Below are 11,235 nucleotides of genomic sequence, written 5' to 3' on the forward strand. Positions count from 1 at the left end.
GAATGAGTTTTAAATTAGAATCTTATCAGCATATGAGAGAACAACCAAGAGTCTAAGTTAGACTCTCTCTCTATTTGATTTGTATGATAATTAAAATTCATTCTTTTGCTTTTATGTTTCAAGTATCATATGAGGAGATACCAAGAGTCTAAGTTAGGCTCTCTCTCCATTGATTTATATGGTAATTGAAATTCATTCTTTTATGCTTTTAAGTTTTAAGTTATTTCATTTCTTATGTTTATGGATGAATCTTAGTTTAGTTTGGATTAGTACATGAGAGGACAATCAAGAGACTAAGTTAGTCTTTCTCTCTCTTTGAATCTGAACAACAATTAAAGTTCATTCTCTTGTCTTTATTTCAAGTTTTTGGTTTTATGAATGATTTCTCTATGATACTGTAGGGAAGGACAACCAGGACCTCCTTAGTTAGGAGCCTCTTCCCTTGCATATTGTATTGAATCTTAAATAATTTCATTAGACATAGAGTTAGTTTCCTACTCTTGCATATATTTTTCTGGCACCATCACAAGCTTACGAGTTTCCCTGGTTGATAATTTAATGCAGCAATTTAAGCCCAATAAATTGCCCAACACCCTTCCTCCATGGAAACTAACTCTAAGTTTGGAAGGTCATTCAATACCCTCATTGATGACAAAACCTCCTCCATATTCTTATCAAGTGAGCACTCATCTAAGTGTTAAAGGGCTGGACTTTGATGATTGTAAGGAGATAATGTTAGTTTGAGAATTCAGACTATTGTAAGTGTCGTTATGTTGCTAGATTATCATGCTGATGATGTGATGTGGATGGAACCAAAGCTGGAGGAGTGACTTCAAATCAGACTTAATGGTTGTAATTCCTTTTTCTATTTCAATAAAGTATTTGAACCTTTTTCCCATATGCTTATCTTGTTATATGATGTGTATATGTGTGAATGTATCTAATTCCATTTACTTGTATTCAATAGATCTTTTGCTTTGATCAGTTCTTAGTCTCCTGTTGATGTTTAGAAGTACTTCTCAAGCATGTTAAGTACGGAATGAGCGACATGATCGATACAAAGGAGACAAGAGGAAAGTGGAACCACAAGTATGTCTTCTCATCTTCTTTGTCTTACCTATTGCTTATAGTAAAAGGCTACAGTGCTTTAAACTATTGTTCTAGATATGGCTACTTATCTAGGGAATTAGCATTTATCCGTAGATACCAAATTCTCGAAAACAAATTGGTGACACCATTAGGGAATGATCATCATTGCAAGTAGCTTATCCACATCCTTTTACACTCTAGCAAACCTTACTTCCTTTCATTGATTATATTTTAGCCTTGTTGAAGTGTTATTTGGTCAAAAATTGAGGTTAGATGACTCTTGAGTGGCTTCTCAGGAATCAACGCAAGCTTGGTCAGGGACAGTTCTCTGCAGAGCACCCTTGTGTTATAGCTCCAAATATCACCCTTGTGTTTATAGATTACTCTTGATATATTGGGGTTCTGATCCAAAGCCCTAGGGGATTTATTCCCTTAACAGAATTAGCGACTCCATTGGGGATAAAAATCTTGTTATTCCTAGTTTGGGTTGTTCAGTGTGAATCAAGGCTTAATTCTCTGTTTTCTTGTTGTGTCAGTATTGCCTGCTCCTGTAGGAACTCAGACTTCATGTCTGATCTTTTTCATCAGGCCTCATTTTTTATTTTTCCTGTAAAACTTTATACTCGCATCTTTGTCTATTTGCAGAAGTGTCCACACACATGTTTCTGTGAATTGAAGCCATGTATACACGAGTTTCTTTTGTCAGAAGCGTGTGTACATGTAGCTGTTGTGTAGGGACACAGTCGCGTATACAGTTTTTGCATGCTTTTTCAAATCTTTCTACCTCAGGAAGGTTTGTTTCTTGGTCTGTATGGTTTCTAAGTGGTCAAGTTCTATCTTTACAATTTCATTATCCAGTGAGCTTACTATTTCGAATTCTCTTCTACTTTGAAAGAGTCTTGGCCTAGGTTTGCTTTAGAGTGAGTTTTGTGATTTTTGTTTGAATGCACAAGGCTTCTTATAAAGGTTCTTGATTGTTCTGGTCTTCCAGAACAGAAGGTTGCTTTCAATCTTTGTGTCAAACTTCATTATTGGTCTACTTGCTTTTCTTTCCGCCATTTTGTGGCCATACATCTTTTTCTTTCTTTTCAAAAGTTTCTTGTTGATAAATTTGAAAGTGTGCCTTTCTTGATTTCTTGATCAGTTTCTCAAAGCTCTTTTTACTACTTTTAGATCATTTAGTGCAAGTTGAAACACCTTTTTGTTTAATTTTTCCTTCGTGTTTAATTGGTAACTTACAAAGTTTCCTTGTGCTTTTATTTCGGTCTTTGAGTCTTTGGTGGCATTTTTAGTGCTTTTGAAAAGTTGTTTATATTGCTTCTTGAAAAAGAAAAGTTCTTCAAAAACATTGTCTTTGCTTTCTTTTGCCGAATTTTATTTTGGTTTCTTTGGTTTTGTGAAATTGAATTGTGATTTTTCAAGATTTGCCTTGCTTATTTGGAGGAAAATTTGTATTTGAAACTTGCATTCTCTTCAAACATTTAAGTTGTCTTATTAAAAAATTTTAAACAATTGCTTTCATCTCTTTTTAGAGTAATCTAGAATTTTGCATTATCATATACACCTTGCAATAGGGTAGCTTTGCATTATTAAAGCATCAATAGTCTTTTAGTTTTTGTGAGTGTGAAGTCTGCTATAAGAAAAGAAAAAGAAAAGTTTTTTGCTTTATAGAAGTTTCTTAGAACCCAAGTATAAGTTGCTTTTCATCGAAGAACAAACAAGTGCATTGCATATAAGTTAGTTTTTCATTAATTGCTTTTGCGTCATAAAAACAACATCAGTTTCATTTCCATATTGTCCCTTTGACTTAAAATAACATCCACTTAAAATCAAGCGCTTAATAAAATAAACTAGAACTTTTTATATTGTCGATCAGATACACCAATAAGTTTTAGGTTTATTTAGGGCCTTGGATTAGGTGAGAGGAGAGTAAACTCTCCAAGGCCATTCTAAACTGTAAAACATATAATTTTGAATAAAGAGTGAAATCCAATATCGTTAGGGAGACCGGGAAAGCTCTGTGACTGGGAGTTAAGCACAAGGGTTTGTGAAGATAAGGACGAGAGATACCCCCTCTCTTACTTGTTGGATCTTACCTCATGACTGTTTCGCCTAACTTCTTATGCGAGCTGGTATCTTTAGTTGCCTATCCTAGGGCTCTACATATGTGGCTGCAGAGGGGAATCCTATGGCACCTGAGGTTGATGTTGCATCACGTTCAGTGGTACTTCTGGAGGGCACCCTTGTGAAGCTTGGGGGCTTGCACCAGTAAAGGTTGTTGTCTGGAGGTCAGTGTAACTACCTCTGATACCTTCGCTAGTAGACTTTGGGCGTAATTACCCCAATCTATTTTCGGAAGGCCCTTATTTTTCACTTTCTTGTATTTTGGTGTCCAGTCCTAATCACCCGGAGTGGAAATACTCGGAAGTTATTTGATTTCTGAATTCTTTAGGGACATTTTTAGTGTGTGTTCTATGCTCCTAGTCAGCCTAGCTTTCAATTTTCTTGAGTCTTTAAGTACATCTTATAAAAATAATTCAAAGTGGCTGACTGACCACCTTGACGGTCCCATAGACTTCATGGGTTTTCACCTGTGAGTCCAGAGCCTTCTCCTAGAAGGTGTATGAGTGATTCTGCCAGTGGTTTTCAGCCAGTGGCAGCAAGCGCATCAAGGATTGATCCTCCACTTGGGGGCATTAGTTCGCAAGATAGACCTAGTACCACTACAGAGCTAGAGAGGAACACACTAGTTCTTTCTCGAGTGCTCTTCTAGTTGGAAGATAGTATTGAGGTAGAAGAGATTTCAGAGTCAATTGCGGCTTCGAATTCTCCTCTCCCTTCTGATTATCCAGAAGTATTGTTATACGTTTGAACTCCAACTCACAGGCCTTCAAGCCCAAGTCCACACACATCTATCCCTTCGATAATCATTGCTAGAAGCATGGCATCCACCACGAGTGCTACAAGTATGCAGACTCCCATATGAATGCAAGGGGGAGGAACTATTTCCATCCCCTCTACATCCTTATTTGGGTCTACTGCTAGCACATCCTTATTTGGGTCTAATTTCATTTCGTCGATGAGTGTAAGTTCTCAAGTCAATGCATACAGTTTTGGATTCTTCCCTTTTGGAATGCCCTCTCAAGGTATTCCTTCAGTTCCATTGAATGTACCATTAACCGCCTCCACGTCCATGATGAGTGGATCAGATTTCTTTCAGGGTTTTCCCTTTGGAAGTGGTCATATTTGGAGTTGAAGAAGACCTTCAAAAGTTGACTGCAATAGCACTCTGCCTTTAGGCAGCCTCATTTTGCACATTTTGACCAGTCTTGGGATATTTGAGTTTTGACAGGGCAAATGAACTCCAAATTGAAAAATTCAAGCTGTGTTGGAAAGTAGACTTAATAATATTTCCAAAGAGCTATTGTTCACCCAATTTGGACACCAGGAAGGGCTCCAAAACTGGATCTGAAAACAATGCAATGCATAGAATCAGTGGCACTACACATAGAAATTTTTAACGCAAGCTTTTCCAACAGGTGTGTAGCACCACTGGTGCTACGCTTTTGATGGAGGCATCTTCTTGAAAAATGGATTACAGATTTGGAATCAACAGGAAAAAATATGCATGCTCAGAAATGGCTGAGAATTTTGGAAAATTTTTAGGTCTCCAAAAGGGAAAAAAACACCCAAAAAGTGCCCTCTCTGCCACTTTTTTTCCACATAGGAAGCAGTCTTGGGAGATTGCATTTTTGGAGGGGAAAATGGACTCCAAATCAAAAAATTCAAGTTGTCCCAGAAAGTAGACTCATCAAGATTTCCAATGAGCTATCCTTCACCTGATTTGGACTTCGGGAAGCCTTCCAAAAGTTTCCTAGAAAAATTGCTATGCATAGAATCAATGGCGTTACGCATAGGAGAAAATTTTGCCAATTTTGCTCAAAACTCAAAAATTTCGCCTAGTTTTCTATCAGTTTCACTTTTTCTCTCTCATGGTCAAATTCATGATGTAAATTGATGTATATCAATTTAATTTGATGTAAAAATGATGAAAATTGACTTAAGGAGGTAGATACATCAGTTTTAGGTGGTTTTCAATTGAATGAATAAGTTTCCATAGTTTTAGAGGCAAGTTGTTCCACTACCTATTTTTCAGTTCCTAGTTTAGATCTTGTTGAAACAACTCCTTAACTCTTGGATTCGATGTTGGAAATAATACTGAGAGGGGGGGTGAATCAGTATTATCAAATTCTTTTCAATATATCTTCCTTATTTATACTTTGAATAATTCTTCAAATATTGATCATTACTTTGTATGTCAGTATCATAAAATAATGAGCAGGAACAAGAAAAGCAAATAGTCACACAAAAGAACACTAGATATAAGGTGGAAACCCAATGTGGGTGAAAACCACCTGCTGCAATATGTCTCTATCTTCTTTTAATAAGAAACTCCTTTTACAATGATTTTGTACTAGTGCAGTCCTTTACCAGTACGCAGGCTACAACCTGCAGAGAGCTAAAACTCTCTCTCGTTCTCCAGCTTCTCCTGGAAGGGAGCTACAATCCCCTTAGCTCTTGTACTAGCCAAGATACTAGTACATAGGTGCTGGCCTACTGAAGGCTACAACCTTCTCTTTCTTCCAGGGACCACGTTTCATAAATTTTCAGACTGGATCCATGAACATCAATCAATCATCAAGTATATCTGCATCAAACAATCTCCTTTTCCCAATTAGCACTGAATCAAGTAAACACTTCTCTGACAGCTGTACCCAGAACACAGTAACAGTAACCACACACCGAATTCTAAACCCAGAATACTGCAGCAATAGACAGAGGCAGCTAGATCATAATTTAAAGACAACCTGAAACCTGCGTGCAGATCTATAAAGGATAATTCCTTCTTTCAAATATTCAGACACTAATTAACCCAAATTATCAGATTTATAGATCAAGCATGTGCCTCATATAATAGATCAAAATCATGCAAAGATACTATTATTCAAGCATAAAGATTATGACCCATCAAAAGAACTTATCCTTCTTTATGCGCTAAGGTTCCTCCTTCATTCAGATCCAGATCTGCACCATAACCCAATCACAAATATTTCAGATCTAGCACTTATTAGATATTCAATTCATTCGATGATACTTTGCCAAATGATCTCCTTCCTCTTTTATAGTCTTAGGCCTTCCACAATACCACGGTCCAAAACCATAGGATCAAAAAAAAACTGTTGGACTAATACCATGAACCAACCATGAAAGAGCATGAGATCAATACTTTTGGATGCAATACCACGAGCCAAAACCATAGGATCAAAAACTATAGGACTAATACCATGAACCAACCATGAAAGTGCATGAGATCAACACTTTTGGATGCAATACCACGGACCAAAACTGTCGGACTAATACCATGAGCCAACCATGAAAGTGCGTGAAATTTTCTCTTCATGAAAGGAACTTTTCTCTGCATGAAAGTGCGTGAACTTTTTCTCTACATGAAATAAACTTTTCTCTGCATAAAAGTGCGTGAACTTTTCTCTCCATGAAATAAACTTTTCTCTGCATAAAAATGCGTGAACTTTTCTCTACATGAAATAAACTTTTCTCTGCATAAAAGTGCGTGAACTTTTCTCTACATGAAATAAACTTTTCTCTGCGTAAAAGTGGGTGAACTTTTCTCTACATGAAATAAACTTTTCTCTGCATAAAAGTGCGTGAACTTTTCTCTACATGAAATAAACTTTTCTCTTCATGAAAGTGCATGAACTTTGCTGCACTATAATTTATCATCTGAGATGAGTGGGTTGCCATCAAGTACAACATATGTATCATAATGCCAACAATCTCCCCCTTTGGACTTGATGGCAACAACAACCAATCACTCTCCCCCTTTGACATCAAGGGCAAAGGGTTATGCTCCCCCTAAGAACATGCTCCCCCTGACTATAAACCAGATCTGCAAAGAAGAACCATAATCCATCAAACACCATAAATGACCATGAAAGAGATAGAGACGTATTGCAGCAATATTCAGACCAGCATCCATGATCTCCTTCTGTACTTCCTCCATAATGCCAACAATGCATGATATGCTCCCCCTGAACCTGTGCCATTCGATCTTCGACCAATGTACGCATATACTTCAGATGAACCTTGCGTACAACCAACAATCAGAAGAGATTCAACAACAAGATGATACATCAACAACCCCCAGCTTTTGCCTGAGGTATTCAAAGGTCTCCCTAGGCAATGGTTTGGTGAGTATATCAGCAACCTGTTCCTTAGAAGGAACATACTCCAACTTGACCTTTTGTTCAAGCACTTGTTCCCGGAGAAAGTGATACTTGATTGGTATGTGCGTGGTTTTTGAGTGCATGACTGGGTTCTTTGAAATGCTGATTGCACTTGTATTATCACATAAGATGGAGATAGGTGGTGCACAAGTGATTTGAAAATCCTGCAGGGTCTGCATCATCCAAAGGAGTTGAATGCAGCAAGATGCAGCAGCAACATATTCTGCTTCAGCTGTAGACAAGGCAATCGAACTCTATTTCTTGCTGAACCAAGATACTAATATGGAACCCATAAAGAATGCACCACCACTTGTGCTCTTCCTGTCATCCACGCTTCCGGGCCAATCTGCATCAGTATAAGCATGAAGTGTGAGATCTGTATCTCTAGGATACCATAAGCCATAATTTTGAGTCCCTTGAAGATATTTGAAGATTCTCTTTACTGCCTGAAGATGAGTTTCCTTTGGGTTTTCCTGAAATCTTCCAACTATTCCCACTGCATGCATGATGTCTGGTCGGGTACCTGTCAAATAAAGTAGACTTCCAATCATAGATCTGTATGTTGGTTGATGTACTGCTGCTGATTCATCATTTGCACTGAGGCTACATCCTGTGACCATGGGTGTACATACTGGTTTTGCATCTTCCATGCCATATTTCTTCAAAATCTGCTTGAGATACTTGGTTTGAGAAAAGAAGATCCCTCCTTCCTTTTGTTGGATTTGCAGGCCAAGAAAATATGTCAATTCTCCAAGCAAGGACATTTCGAATTCTTTCTGCATCACCAAGGCAAAGCTTTGACTCATAGATTCTTCATTGCTGCCAAAGATAATGTCATCTACATACACAACAAGTATTAGCAATTTTTTATTTTCAATTTTTATATAAAGATTGCTATCTGCTGATCCTTTTGAAAAACCTTGTTGATGAAGATATTTGTCTAAACGATAGTACCAAGCCCTTGGAGCTTGTTTAATACCATAGAGAGCCTTTTTCAGTCTGCATACAAGATTTGGATCATTTCCAAGAATGAACCCATCTAGCTGCTCAATGTATACTTCTTCTTCTAAGTCTCCATTCAGAAAGGCTGATTTCACGTCCATTTGAAATACTTTGAACTTTTGAAAGCTTGAGAGAGCAAGGAACATTCGGATGGCCTCAAGTCTTGCAACAGGAGCAAAAGTTTCCTCAAAATATATTCCTTCTTACTGCGCATACCCTTTACAAACAAGTCTTGCCTTGTTTCTAATTACTTCCCCATTTTCATTCAACTTATTTTTGAAGACCCATTTTGTCCCTATAACATTCTTATCCTTTGGTCTAAGAACCAACTCCCAAGTGTTGTTATTTTCGATCTGCTCAAGTTCTTCATCCATTGCTTTGACCCAACATTCATCTTTGCATGCCTCTTTTACATTTTGTGGTTCAGTGGATGAGAGTAATGCCAAATAGCTTGAAGCTTCTGCAATTGTTCTTCTTGTTTGTACACCTGCTTCTTTTTGCCCCAAAATCTGAGATTCTGGATGATTCTTCTGAACGTACCTAGATGGAGTCTTCTCTTCTACCCTTATCTGTTCCTCTGGTGCTTCTTGAGGTTCCTCTTCTTCATCATTCTGTCTTTGAGGGTAGTCTTCATCTTCTTCGATATTTTCATGATTTACTTGCCTAGGAATGTATCCTTTTTCATCAACCACTACATTAATGCTGTCAACAATTCTTCCAAGTCTTTTATTGTAGCACTTATATGCTTTGCTGTGTGGAGAATAACCAAGAAGAATGCCTTCATCTGCTCTAGGTTCAAGTTTGCCAAGTTGCTCATCAGTATTCTTAATATAGCATTTGCTCCCAAAGATTTTGAAGTGTTTTACCGAAGGAGTCTCACCATACCAGAGTTCATGAGGAGTTTGAGTGTTGTTCACTCAGACATTTGTTTTATTGAGAATAACAACCGCAGCATATGCAGCTTCACCCCAGAAAGTTGCGGGAGTTCCGGACTCATCAAGAATAGCACGGGCCATTTGTTGGACTGTTTTGTTCATCCTTTCCACCACTCCATTTTGCTGAGGAGTTCTAGCTGTAGAGAATTCCCTTCTTATCCCATGTTCTTCACAGAAATCGAAAAATTCATTTGAGGTAAACTCCCCACCTCTGTCGGACCTGAGGCACTTAATTTTGTAACCTGATTCATTTTCAACCAAGGCTTTGAAGGATTTGAATTTTTCGAATGCTTCGTCTTTGTGCTTCAAAAGTCCTAACCAAACAAACCTGGAGAAATCGTCAATGAATAATATCAAGTATTCTTCTCCTCGAGGTGACCTCATCCTGAAAGGACCACATACATCTGTATGGACTAGTTCAAGAGGCCTGCTGGCTGATCCTTCCTTCTCCGGGAAGTTGGTTCTAGTTTGCTTACCAAACTGACATGATTTGCATATAGTGTTGTCTGAAATTTTGATATCTGGAAGACCACGAACTGCCTGATATTTGCATGCCTTCCTTATTTGTGAAAAGCTTAGATGCCCCAACCTCCGGTGCCATAACCAATGTTCATCATCCTTGCTCAAATAGCATTGTTGTTGTCCTTCTTCAAATATGTATAGATTATTTGGAGTTCTTCTACCTTTGATCACTGTTTTCCCTGTATCAAGATCACGAACGCTACATCCATTTGATCGAAGTATTACCTCGGTTCCTTGATCGCACATCTGACTGACACTCAGAAGGTTATGCTTCAAGCCATCAACATACAAAACATTTCCAGCTTTGACCTTTTCTTTTAACTGAGTTGTGCCTTTTCCTTTTATAGCTGCTGGAGTATCATTTCCAAAAGAAACTTTCTTTCCCTTTTCTAAAGCAGAATATGATTCAAGTTTTTCTTTATCACCTGTCATATGCTTCGAACATCCATTGTCGATGTACCATAGATTTTCCTGTCCCTCTGCATAAAAGGCTATCCCACATCTTTCTATTTGTGGTTCCTTTATTCTCCATGTTCTGGTGCTTGAGGCTTGTTCCTTTGTCTGCTGAAACCTGCTCCTACATTCAGAATCTTCATGACCAAAGTTATTGCAAATAGAACATTCAACTTCATTTTCAAGAGCCGAAAAGTTGTTATAGGTCCTTTTTGTAATCCCGATCATACTTCTTTGTTTTTGAGCTTCTCTAGTCATGATTGTTTTATATGCAACACATTGAGCTACTTTGTGACCAAAGTTATGGCAAGAGAAACATTGCCCATTGAAGAAACTTCTGCGATTATCAAATCTACCACCCAAATGATTGTAATTTCTATTGTCATCCATTCTTGAAGCAAATTGAGAAGATTTTACCTGTGGCTGGTTGTAGCTTTTTTTCATCCTTAAGACAGATTGCCCCTGGTTTACCTGATAGTCTTTGTTCGTTCTTGATGTAATTCGTCCCTGCTTTACTTGGTGATCTCCATTGTGCTTTTGCTCATTCCTTCTTGCTGCATCAAGATAACTCTTTGAGGTGGATGCTTGAGATGTTTCTCCATTATACCCCAGACCTGTCTTGTTTAGCGGAGAACGCTGTACATTGATGATCTCATCCAGAGTTTCAGATCCTTTGACAAACTTAAGATTAATAGCCTTTGTTTTCTCAATTTCTTTTCTAAGGCCAACAATTTCACCTTCTAACTTTTCAAGATATTTTTCTTTTTCATCAATTTGAAATTGTAGAGTATCAATGATCATATTCTTTTCTTCTATACATGTCTTAAGTCTAGAAATCTCTTCATAAAAACTATCCACATCTATAGCATCCATGTAATCATCATCTTCAAATGCCATTAAAAGTTTATAGTCATTACCTCGTTCATCTT

This window comes from Pinus tabuliformis, chromosome 1_1, assembly GCF_031772625.1.
Source record: "Pinus tabuliformis cultivar Carrire ecotype Pingquan chromosome 1_1, CPIR1, whole genome shotgun sequence".
NCBI lineage: Eukaryota > Viridiplantae > Streptophyta > Pinopsida > Pinales > Pinaceae > Pinus > Pinus tabuliformis.